The 12,320-nt window shown below is 44.5% G+C and overlaps 1 protein-coding gene across 1 annotated transcript in view; it reads right to left on the bottom strand.

Annotated features, from left to right (window-relative positions):
• The window catches only part of NRDC (nardilysin convertase), a 2,150,332-nt gene that overhangs the window by 1,628,226 nt on the left and 509,786 nt on the right, over positions 1 to 12,320 (bottom strand). The gene's annotated exons all lie outside the window — the stretch shown is intronic.

Here is a 12,320-nt window from a genome sequence, read left to right as displayed (position 1 = left end):
CGGTCTTGCCAAGTCTAAGATTGCTTCCCATAGAAGAAAGTTATCGAAATTGACAAGCATTGCTCTGGGATATTGCTCTGATCCTTGTGTCCATTTATTGATGGTAAAGGGAAAGCGGTGGGCTCGCTGGATCTCCTTCTCCCAATCCCATGAAGCAAGCTCGGGTAATGAGTCTTTGAACAGGGATAGCATATAACTCCTTGTATCGTTCCCCTCCACTCCCTCGGGGATCCCCAGTATGCGTAGGTTGTTGCGGTGAGCCTGATTTTCATGATCCTCTACCTTCATCGTTAGACCACGAATAATCCCCTCTTGTGATTGTCCTTGTTTCTGCAGAGCCAAGACGTCGGTTTCGAGATTCTCTGTACGTTGTTCGACCGAGGCCATTCTATCTGAAATTTTCAGACATGTTTGGCCCACTTTACTGATTGCCCCTTGGAGTTTCTTGTTGTCGGATTTAACATCCAGCTGAAACTTCTGTATTGAATTGAATACGTCTACCAGGGATGGTTCACTTACCGCCATGTCATCGCCTATTGATTTTGGTTCAACTTTTGAGTCAATTTTGATCGATTTCAGGTTTCTGACCAACGCTCTCCTCGTTCTTTTCAGGACTCATCGCCCTCATCGACCGGTGGTGGAGGAGGCGGCAGGGGTCAGGGTGGCCAGCAGGGACGCGACCAGCCCCGCCCGAAAGACGGTAAAGGCAAGCAGGACGATTCTACACCGAAGAGACCCCAGTTTCAAAAGAAGAAAGTCGCCGCTTTATCAGCGGGATATGCTACAGATAGTGAGAACGCAGCTTCGGAATCAGACATGGGCTCTGACCTTGCTGGACAGCGCGGCGGAGATCACCATAGTGCGAGAGGCCCTGCGTCCACTACTGAAGGTGACAGCGACTGACCGTTATGTTGTTGTGGAAACAGCTGAAACTAGATTTGCTCCCCCTGACAGACTTTACGAAATAGTCTTGTTCATTGAAGGTGACATACAGCGTACCATAAAAGGGGTATTTTGGGAAAATCTTACAACTACCTATGACATTTTGTTAGCAGAGGCTGACTGGCCCCCACCTTTTGTTCTCGCAGCTCCATGAGGGGAGGAGGTAATCCTCCCTAGTTTTGCGCACACGCTCTCGAAGGAGCATGCGCTGAATTTTGCAGAAGAGTGGGCTAGAGCTCTTGGGACGGCTCTGTAACGTACACACTGTGGTTGGGATACATTTCCCCCCCCCCAATCACGAAATACCTTTGCGGTCTCAGCCACAGCCTCAACCTCAATATCCCATTAGACTTGAAACTAAGGCTTCCGTTGCGGAAATCCTTGAACAATTGGAATATCAAGGAGTGATTGAAACATGTGTGTCACCAATGAATAACCCTCTTTTTACTGTGACCAAGCCTGACGGATCGTATTGTTTGGTATTGAATTTCCGGCATTTAAACTCGCATTGCCGTACCTGTGCAGTACAGAATACTCTCAGCTCTGCTTTTGTGTATAGTCTTGTGCGTAAGCGGTTTAAAACCATGCTTGACATATCCAACGGTTTTTATGCCCACCATTTGGATGGTCTAAGTTCCCAATGGACCAGTTTTACATGCGGCGGTGTCCATAAACAGTTCAAACGTTTACCGATGGGCTATAAGAATAGTCCTGGGGTGTTTTCTGCCCGCATAGTCTCTCTCTTGAAGAGAATCGACCCTGATGCATGCTCGTATGTGGATGGGATTTATCTCACAGACGACGAACTTTGGGAGCATCTGTGTCGAGTTCAGAAACAAGACACCGGGCATGGACGGGCTCCCGGTGGAGTTCTATTCGACTTATGCCGATACATTAGTACCAATCCTGGAAAAGGTATATAAGATAGCCTTCGAAGAGGGCCGTCTGCCACATTCAACAAGCAGGCATTACTGACCTCCATACCTAAACCGGGTAGGGATGTTTTGGAGCTGGCAAATTATAGGCCCTTATCCATGCTGTCCACGGAATATAAAATATTGAGCAAAGCTATCGCCCTGCGTATCCAACCTCACCTGACTGCGCTCATACATCGAGACCAGTGTGGATTTCTTCCTGGGCGCAGTACCTCCCTAAACGCGAGACGCCTGCACGCACTAATTGCGGCATCACCGACAGAATTAAAACAGGCAGGATGCATTGCGTTAGATCTCAAACAGGCGTTTGATTAACTTTTTTGGCCCTTTATGTTTGAGGCCCTGCAACGCTTTGGCTTCCCAGCCCCTCTAATAAGATGGATCAGGCTGTTATATACTGATCCCACAGCTCGGGCGCGAACGGGGCGCTATGTATCGGCCGAATACCCGATTTACCGAGGCACCAGACAGGGGTGCCCTCTGTCCCCAATGCTGTTTGTTCTAGCGCTCGAACCACTGGCCATTGCTCTTCGCAAGTACGCGACTGCACTAGGCATTCCAATGGCAGCGTCATCCCATATACTCTCCATATATGCGGATGATATGTTATTATATCTCCGGGACCTGGAGGCTGATCATACGCTGTGATACGATACCTTCCGTCAGTTTGAAGTGATATCGGGTTTGGCTATAAACCCAGAAAAGTCTGTGGGATTCTACTTCTGGGACGCACCCCATCCACCCTCTATATCATTTGGCACCTACATGATTCCAGTAGCTCAGTCCAGCTTTAAATACCTGGGGATCCGCATATACAGGAAAACGGAGGACCAGTTGTATGGCAATATCTCCAGGGCCATTGCTGGCCTCCGTGGCAGTATCTGCTTTTGGACCTCGCTGCCTTTGTCAGTCATGGGCCGCATTGCAATAGCAAAGATGGTAATGCTACCTCACTTACTGTATCACTTCGTGAATCTACCCATATGTCTCCCACACCGTATTTTCACGACAATAAATACCTTACTGACCACTCTTGTATGGGGGTTGGGCAGACGACGGATTAGTCTGCGTGAATTACAACTTGGTACCTCTTCGGGGGGCCTAGGTGCCCCTGATTTTCAAGGGTATTATTACGCCAGTCAACTCCAATGGTTGTCTTACTGGCTGGTCGGAAGGAACCTCCATGAGATCGTATGGACAACGGAACAGTTGGACCGGGGTGACTTACATACCCTATTGCTACCCAAAAGTAAGATACCGAGATTGTGCCACCCATTGCTACGCACTGCCCTTCTCTGTTGGAAGAAGGCGCTGGCTTACACGTAGTCTGCACTGCCATATGCAGATAATATCCCTCTATTGGGCATCCCAACACCGCAGGGAAAACTCACCAAAAATACTTTACGACACTGGACGGCGAGCGGAGTTGAGGGGGTGGGTATTTTCTTCGGAGACGATTTACTGCTTGACCACCGCACTTTTGTACAGGTGACCGGGACCTCGGACAGACATTACCTATTGCACACTACTGTATCTCACTTTATTAGGATGACTTGGGCGCCACAACGCATTCAACCACAGCAGCATGAGTAGTACATCTGATGCACTACATGGGGGCAGGGGGTCACTTAGTACGCTGGCTATATACAGGGAATAGAACTCATGCGGCACTGTCCCTTACCACATTACGAGAGATCTGGTCACAGGATACGGGGGAGGAAATTACAGATGCAATATGGCGGGTGGTCCTGGAACACCCAAAAAGGGTCTCCCGGAATGTGAAATTTAAATTCATCCAAGCCATGATACTCCATAGGGCATATCTCACCCCGGGGAGAATTCACCGGATGTTTCCCGACGCCCTCCATCATTGCCAGCGATGCAGGGTAGATGAGGCGGGCCTCCTACATATGCTTTGGACAATAAGGGAGGTTTCACAGATACAGGTGAAGGAGAGCGCCTTATATTGTTTAGTGGGAGCTGGCCCACGTCCCAAGCCGTTAAAAACCAAACTAAGATTTGTAGATCTTGCCCTCCTCTTGGCGATTAGGATGATTACGATTAGGTGGAAATCCCCAAGAGTGCCCAGGGTAGAGACATGGCAGGCGGAGGTAGTGAGGTGGGGCCGAGCAGAATGTGTTGCCCTTAGAAAAGAGGAGGAGGGCGGGAGGCGGAAAACTCCCATGGCACAGGATTGGGAGGTTATGTTAATGGAGTTAGATAGATTAGACCAGCCACTGTCCCAAAGCGAATGACAGCACATTATACCCTGAGGGAGGAAGGCAGAGTATAATGAACGCTGTGATGGAACGGACGTGTTTAGGTAGGTTTATATTGATTATTCTGGAAGGAGAGTGGTCATCACCGTGGAGCGGAGACTGAATAGCTGAGAGAAGATTATTGACACCCGGGTCTAGGGGGTGGGGAGGGAAAGTTGGGGAGGGAAGGGGTGGGTGCGGGATATGTCCTGTCAATAACAGAGGACCCTGATACTGTGCATGTATCTGTACGTGGACGACCTAGTTAAAGCGACTTAGCCCGTTTTTTACAGACTGGTAGTAAATTGGAAAATCGTGATGTATTAAATGCTCGATACTTAATAATGTATGCTTATGCCATGAATATACAATCACGAATAAAGTTTTGGAAAAAAAAAATGTGTCGTGTTGTCTGCTCAATTTGTAGCTTTGCAAAATCGCACATTGCAGAGTACACAGTGTTGTTCCAGGGCTACGCGCTCAACGATGAAGGTCGAGGACTAGCTCCTCACTTCTTGGAGAAATGCGCACAACTGCGCGCTCCAACAACTCTGAAAAAATTACAGTCTTTGCTGGGATTTTTGAACTTCGGGAGAACATACATTCCTGAATATGCCCAGCGTATCAAGCCTTTGTAGGCTTTGATACAACCTACTTTTACCAAATCATGCTGGCTGCCGGAGCACTCAGCAATTCTGCAATCTTTGCAGGCTGATCTGCTCGCTTCTAAATACTTACTGACTCATGATAACCACACCAACCTGGTGATAAGAATCGTCCCTGGGGCGGTGGTTTCACTTACCTTACTTTTAACGAAGGAGACACAGTACCTATTGCCTACAAGTCACACTTGTACACTTCGGCTGAAATGCGATTTTCCACTGTGGAGAAAGTTTTGGCAGCTGTACAGATGGCGATTCTTAAGGAGCGTGCTCTGTCACAGGGAAAACGCATGTTGGTTGTTCCCCCGTGTCCTGCTTTGGAGACAGTTACGAAAGCCAGTGTACCTAATTCTAAAGCTTTGCACCCTCAGTGGATACAATGGGCTGCTTCATTGACATCTCCAGATGTCACATTTATTTTTGATGCCTCCTTACGGTCGCAGGAGTTTTTGAAATATGAATTCGTTCATCCTGCACCTTTGGCTATGCGGCCTTTGGAGGATTTCCATTGCATCATATACACTGATGGTTCGGCGCAGGTTGCGCATGGTTCTAAACACACATACGTTTCCGCTTGCGCCATTGTGGTAGGTGCCATGGTGAACGATGAGTTCAAGTCCAGGGTCGTGCACACGCAGACTCTAGGGGACTGCACCGCACAATTGGCAGAGCTTCATGCTCTGATGCTTGCTTTGGAGTACTCTGATCCTAGTAAGACGACTCTTATTGTAAGTGATTCTTACTACTGTGTCTAGTCTTACAATGAAAACTTGTTCTTTTGGATTCAGAATGATTTTCGTGATTCCAAAGGTAGCGCAATAAAACATAAAATGATCTGGGTCCGAGTGGTTGAGCTTAAAGAGCAGTTGCCACTCGTTTTTGTAATTCATACTCTTGGTCATCAGCGCGTTGGAGTCCACGCTGTTGGCAACTCGCTTGCTGATGAGGCTGCGAAATCAGCAGTATCGACATATTCAGTTGCGGCAGTTACACGGTCCAAAAGTAAGATTGATGATGATATCTTGGCAGCTGTTGCTGCCACTGAGAAGGGAGGTAAATATCCTAAGGGAATCCCTTCGAAGTACTCATACCACTTAAGTCCCGATAAGGTTCCTTATGTGAAAATAATGACGTTGGGGAGAGATAGATTCCCAACTCGGATTGCAGAAATACATTGATCACAGCGGCCCATGAAGGTGTTGCGTCTGCGCATGCGGGCGTTTCTGCCACTGTGTCCCAATTGCAACAGCGTTTTTGGTGGTGGGGACTGTACAAACAGACGTGCGATTATGTCCTTCAATGTGACATTTGCCAGCAGATTAAGCCTTCAACTGCTGCGCGTCCGACCCTAACACAGTTGTTCATTTCTAATAAACCACTAGGTTGTGTTTATTTAGATCACTGCGTTCCTTTTTCTTCTGATACTGCATATAAGTGCGTCTTAGTCGCAGTTGATTCATGTACACGCTTTGCATGGGTCTGGCCTCACCACAGCGCTGATTCACGGACTGTCATAAGGGATTTGCGTGTCTTTGTAGGGATTTTTGCCTGTGGTACCTTCCATTCGGATCAGGGTCCTGCTTTCGCCTCTAAGGCGTATAAGGATGCCATCGCTTAGTTGGGGGTCCAAGTCAAGTTTTCGTCTCCATACAGACCTGAGGGTAATAGTGTAGTGGAACGAATGAACCGTGACTTAAAGCAATCATTGACAGCTCGAGTTATAGGCACTGGCAGGAACTGGCTGGCCCATCTCAATGGCGTGCAGCGTGCTCTTAATAATCTCCCTAAAAGGTCTCTGGGTGGGCGGACCCCATACAAAATGCTCTTTGGTATCAAGATGTATGTACCGGACCTTGACGGTCTAGACTCGGTGGCTGTTGCTGCCTCCTTTGACGTAGATGAACATTGCAATGTTTTACAGACTCTACAAAAGACAAGAGACAGTCTTGCAAAGGAACATTTGCCCTCCGATTCGGATGATGCGTTGCAGATCCCGGGAGTTGGCTGGCTATCCCAAATTGGAGAATTGGTTCGGGAGAAGATCGAAATCAAGAAAGAATTTGGTCCCTCTTACCGAGCTCCAGTTCCTGTGCTTGGTGTGAAGGGCACAAGAACAGTCATTTTACCTCCGCTTCCAGGTCGTAAAGAAAACAGGTATATCTCCATTGACAATGTCAAGATACACAGAGTGGCCGATTCCTCTTAGTATGACACCGGCAGTCTCATGTCCTTCGATTGTGAGAAATTCTGTATTGGCCACTGCTTCGAATCCTGAGCCGGAGGTGGCCATCGAGATGCCTACAATTTCTAGTCCTTTATTGAGTACATTGCCTGGTACTCAACTTGATGAAACTGACTACTCTTACCCAACTGACTTATCGATGCCTGATTTACAAATTCGTTTGGCCACAGAATCCAGATTTTCATTTGATACTGTTTCACACACATCAGGAAAGCCCTCACGGATTGCAGTCTATACAAGTTTATTTAAAAAAAAATTTTGGATTCCCCCTTGGATATATATTTGGCTGGTGCTTTTTTCAATTTACCTTTTTATGTCAATTGGTTTTGTGTTTTATTTTTTCCGAATCGTCAATGGACACTATGTCGAAGAGAGAACATGCATTCGACATCTAAATGGAACATTGGCACCCCATTCCTCGTCACATACTGCACACAAATTGAAGAGAGACTTGGCTTTTGTTAACATCACTGCTTGGCCTGTCCTGGATGGGATAGTATGGGATGCTGTTAAATTTCAAATCCATGGCCCCACTGAGGTTATAAATGTCCCTAATGTACTTAGAGTTAACATGGGGGATGTAGTTAAACAAAACATACGTTCTGATGATTGGGATGTTCAGTTCGTAGAGGCGTTGTTTTCTGATTTGAAATATTATGCTGCCTTTGATGCTGAAGATTTGTATTTAGAATCTGCTAATTATTGTGATTTATTTTGTTTCCAACATTTTGGCAACCACTACCTACATAAAACTAATTCCAGGAGGACCACTGTGAATTATACACAATGGGAACATTGTCCAGCTCCTATACAAGGCAGTTCGAGTACCTTTTTGAAAAAGTACACTTATTTTACTGATTTTAATCAGTCCAATCCCACATCATTTTATTTTAAAATAACAGAAAAATCCATGTCCAAGGTTAGACTTACCGATACTAAGTTATTGTACTCGAAGTCCTTTCTAGACCAGCTAGCTGTTGGAGGCTACGAGTTATGGAAGGAAACAGTTGACCTTAAATCTGTTTGGGGTTCTAAAAGTTGGCAAGTGCAAGGCACTGAGGCTTTGCACCGTGCATGTCTCATCCCGAATCATATGTTGTTTTTGAATTCTAGCATTTCACAGACAACATGCTTTGGATTGGCTACTTCTGAAAAATTAAATACTCCTTCCTTCCCTGATTTGGAAGAATATTCAGGTTGGGGTGATGCTACAAAACAACATTTTCGATCAGGGAGCTGCAAACTCTAATGCTAAATTCGTCCTTTAACATATCCAGTTTGGATCCCAAAGGTTGGCTGTTGTGGCACAGAAGTGCTGACTCGTGCCAACATCGTTTTCTGGGTTAGCTTATGGCTTTACACAGGTCAGGGTCGATCCCCGTTTTGAGAATGACCATTCCGTCACCACTTATTCAGTAGGCAAATTATGTCAGAATTGGCTCAAACATTCTACCTTAGCGTCTGTTAAACTGCATTTATCTAAACTGAATGACGATGTTTATTTGAATTATTTCATAAAAGGCCCGGCTAGAGGTAGATTTAGAAGATGGATATATGAAGTTTATAATGAAATCTGGAAAACATCACAGATTGAGGCGGCTACCCGCCTTAGGGCTATTGATCAAGCTAATTTAGAAAAAGTGCTTGCTGTTGTGGATAATAGCATTCACACGCTTTCTTCCTGCATTTACACGTTGGATAATATTGTGTCATCTGTTGTTGATATTGTGCAAGATGAAGTGTCTGTGTTGTACCATGGTCAAAATCAATTGCGTTCTATTATGCAGTTTGCGTGAACCCTGCAGACACTTAAGTCCAGGAAAGTGCCTTGGAATTACATGAATACCTCTTCTCTTTTTGGCCTGTTTAATTTGACTGACAAGCAGAGTTTGCTTTCAATGAGAGATGCATATTTTTCTATGTTACACATTGAATGATTGGAGTCTTTATCATTCTCTGTGGCAGAGGCCATTACTGCAACGTGGCTTATCCACGGGTTAATAACTTTACCATTTGCTCTTTTCGAATTTAAAAATTGTATGAATTATTTTGCCATTGGTAGATACGAGCCTCTTGATAGCTCCTATCTGCATGAAGCCTGGTCACTTCCTTTTACATAAGATGTCTTAGGGAGGGAAAGGAAGTTTATCTGAAAGGTGAAGAGTGCACCGAAACACCAGATCACTCGTTAATGTGTAGACATATTCAATTACACGGCTCTTGCAGTCAAGAACAGCCTAATTTAGCCTGTGTTTTGAAAGGTACACCCGTGCCCGCTATCATCCCCACATTCACATTACTGGCAAACGGCAGTTATTTACTTTTAAATAATGAAGATTGCTGTGTGTTAGTAAAAGGCATTGCTTATGTCGTTACAGTCAGTGAACGTGTGGTTTGCTGTAAGAATGTTTTGTATCCACCCACGTATGGGAACTTGGACTTTTCCATCTGGCCGAGGATTCCGACCTTGAAAGCAGAGTTCAATAAGATGAGTCGAATAAGAGCCCTATTGTCACAAAAAGAAGTTGTCCTGACATCTGCTCGTGAAACATTTGTCCTTCACGTAGCAAACACCGAGGTGCATGCTTTATTAAATACTGACCTGCCATTGCATTTCAGTGAGCTGATTCATACAATCTTTAACGCATCCTCCACATTGGGGCTGGCGCAATTTTTTAAAGTAGTTAGCAGTGATCTTGTGACTTCAGTTCAAAAGATATTTAGAGTCATTCCTGCTTTCTTCCATTCAATTTTTTCCAGCCTATTTGGTGGATTTCCAGTTTTACTGGCGCTGGCTGCAGGCGTTCTGGTACTATTTTGTTTTATTAAAAATGGATGCACATCCTGTGTTCCAAGACGAGCTGACGCGGCTGGCACTGTTTCGCAACAGGATGCTTGAATACTATGGTGCGCTGCCGCTCGCCACCTTAAGTGCAGCCTATGGATTATCGTTTCGATTTTCTTATTTCACATGTGTCCAGCCTGTCTTTCATTGCCTGAGCTGCGATTTCGAGTGGGCCCTGGATTTGTGTCTCTGCAATATGGTGTCTCCTGAAGTGGATTTTAATCAACTCATGAGCCCCTTAGTTGCTCATGAGTTGCTTTGTTCTGACGGAGGGATTATGGCCTTGGCAGCGATGCATGGAATACTGGGTCGTTGGAATATATTCGCAGGGGCGCAAGACTTCTTGGCACACAGCTTCATTGAGAACCCACCGAGTTGTCCTCTGATGGTGCTAGAGGCTCCGGTTATTTAAGAGCATGTATGTTCTTCCCCACTATTAAATTGGATGGCTGACTTATTTTCGGATGAGAACAGTGACTTCCTTTTGGAAGCTGTTGCTGCCTATTTTGCATATTCAGTGCTGGGCTAAGGTCTGTCGATGCCATGGTTGACATTAAACATTTTTCATATTTCTTTCTCTCGGAAGCTATGGAAAACTTTTTGAGCCCCAGACCTATTGACTTTGATTCCTGTCATGATTATGATGTTGTTTTTTTTTTAATGACGAACATTTTTTTTCTCACTTGCTCAAATTTGAACTGCCTATCGTTATTGAACTCTGCATTTCAAATATGTGACCCATATCTTATCTTATCAGTGATCGGATCATGGGAGAGTGTCATATAGATATGCTTTGCCTATATGCTGTGTTAAGTTAGCATGAGCTTATTAGGAGTTTAAACACCATTTTACCTTTCTACTGCTTCTGCAAATGACACATAACTGTTGCTTTAGCTTTGAGCCTAGTAGAGTGTTTTGATTCACACGAGAATAATATGTTGTTACTCTGATATCAGCCTTGCTTCGTGAGCTGTATCTGTACAGTGAGTGCTGAAGCCTTCAAGGATATCTCGACACAGTGGTTGTTGTGAGGTCTGATCTTCGCACCTTCCTAGACATAACATACATGCAGCTGCGGCCAAATTCTGGCTTTAGGGGCGTTTTATATTGCTTTGCACAGAGCATACACACACACACTTGAAGGTTCTTCGCATGCAGAGAGCTGGTGGAAGATGATGTGATCCCTTACCACTAGGATCTGAGGTATGGGCCCGCCCTGCTAAAACCCAAAGAGACCTTCTTAGATATAATATAATATACTAGCTAGGGAGGGTGAGAATTAGGTGTTGTTTAACCTTGTTCGCTTTAGCATTTTAACATGCTTTCACCTTTTGTATTCTATGGACTAGTAACTATGCTGATTACTTTGTTCCTCATAATATATTTGCTTGTATTAGCTTAGATACTGCCTTTGAGAACACTGCATTAGAAAATAAACATTTCAAATGTGCACGCGTCCTCATTTACTCCCTGTTCTGGATTGAAATGATTGTATAACGAAAGAGTGTTCATGTGTTCCACGTTACCTGAGGTGTTCTAAGTCCATGTTCTGGTTTGTCTAAACATTGGGAGTTTGTAATAACCAATGAGACACTGTAGCTAGTCTGGTAGGGGATTTTGGGTACTAAGGTGAGTTTTGGCACACCCTAACTTACTGAGGTTCCAAGTCTCTATGCACAGTTCTGTATGAGAACGGAATCCCTGCGACAGGACTTAACCATTCTGATGGCTCGTCCTTTGACATATTTAGAAGTGTTTTCCATTCTTTTAGCAACTGATAAAGTTTTATCCAAAGTAGGATCCTTTAAACCAAGAAGTTTGTCTTGAATCTTAAGATTAGACATCCTGTTAATGAATTGATCTCTAATCAAATCGTCTCTTATATCATTAAATTTGCAAGTAACAGCTAACATTCTTAAATTTGCCACATACTGTTCAATGGTTTCCCCCGATGTTTGTGCACGTGAAAAAAATGTGTGTCTCTCAACTACGACACTTACTTTCTTTCCAAAATTTTCTTCCAAAGCTTTTAAGGCTATTTCATATACATCAACATTAGCATCCCCGCAGATTCACTGTTCGTGTTGGTCTCAGAACAAATGGTTTCCATAAGAGGTAAAGTCTTTAACACATTCCTTCCTTCCAAACCCAAAAATTGTTTCAAAATGGCCAACTTCCTTTTAGAAATATAATCATCACCCCCAATAGCTTTCAGATAAGTTTTGAATGTCTCCTTCCAGTGCTCCCACAACGTACATGGCTGACCCGGACTTGGTAGAAAAAATGGTGGTGCGGGAATAACCTGGGGTGACATTCCTTATCATACAACTGAAAAGGAAATATTGTTTAATATCAAAAAGGATGTCTCTCCTTTATAATATAAACCGCAACTGGCAGAATACAAATCAAATGAAAATAAAGGAATGTAAACAAAAT

The sequence above is a fragment of the Lissotriton helveticus genome, chromosome 1_2 (genome assembly GCF_964261635.1).
Source record: "Lissotriton helveticus chromosome 1_2, aLisHel1.1, whole genome shotgun sequence".
NCBI classification, from domain to species: domain Eukaryota; kingdom Metazoa; phylum Chordata; class Amphibia; order Caudata; family Salamandridae; genus Lissotriton; species Lissotriton helveticus.
Note: the sequence above shows the minus strand (reverse complement) of the source record. Positions and strands in the feature narration are given on the sequence as shown.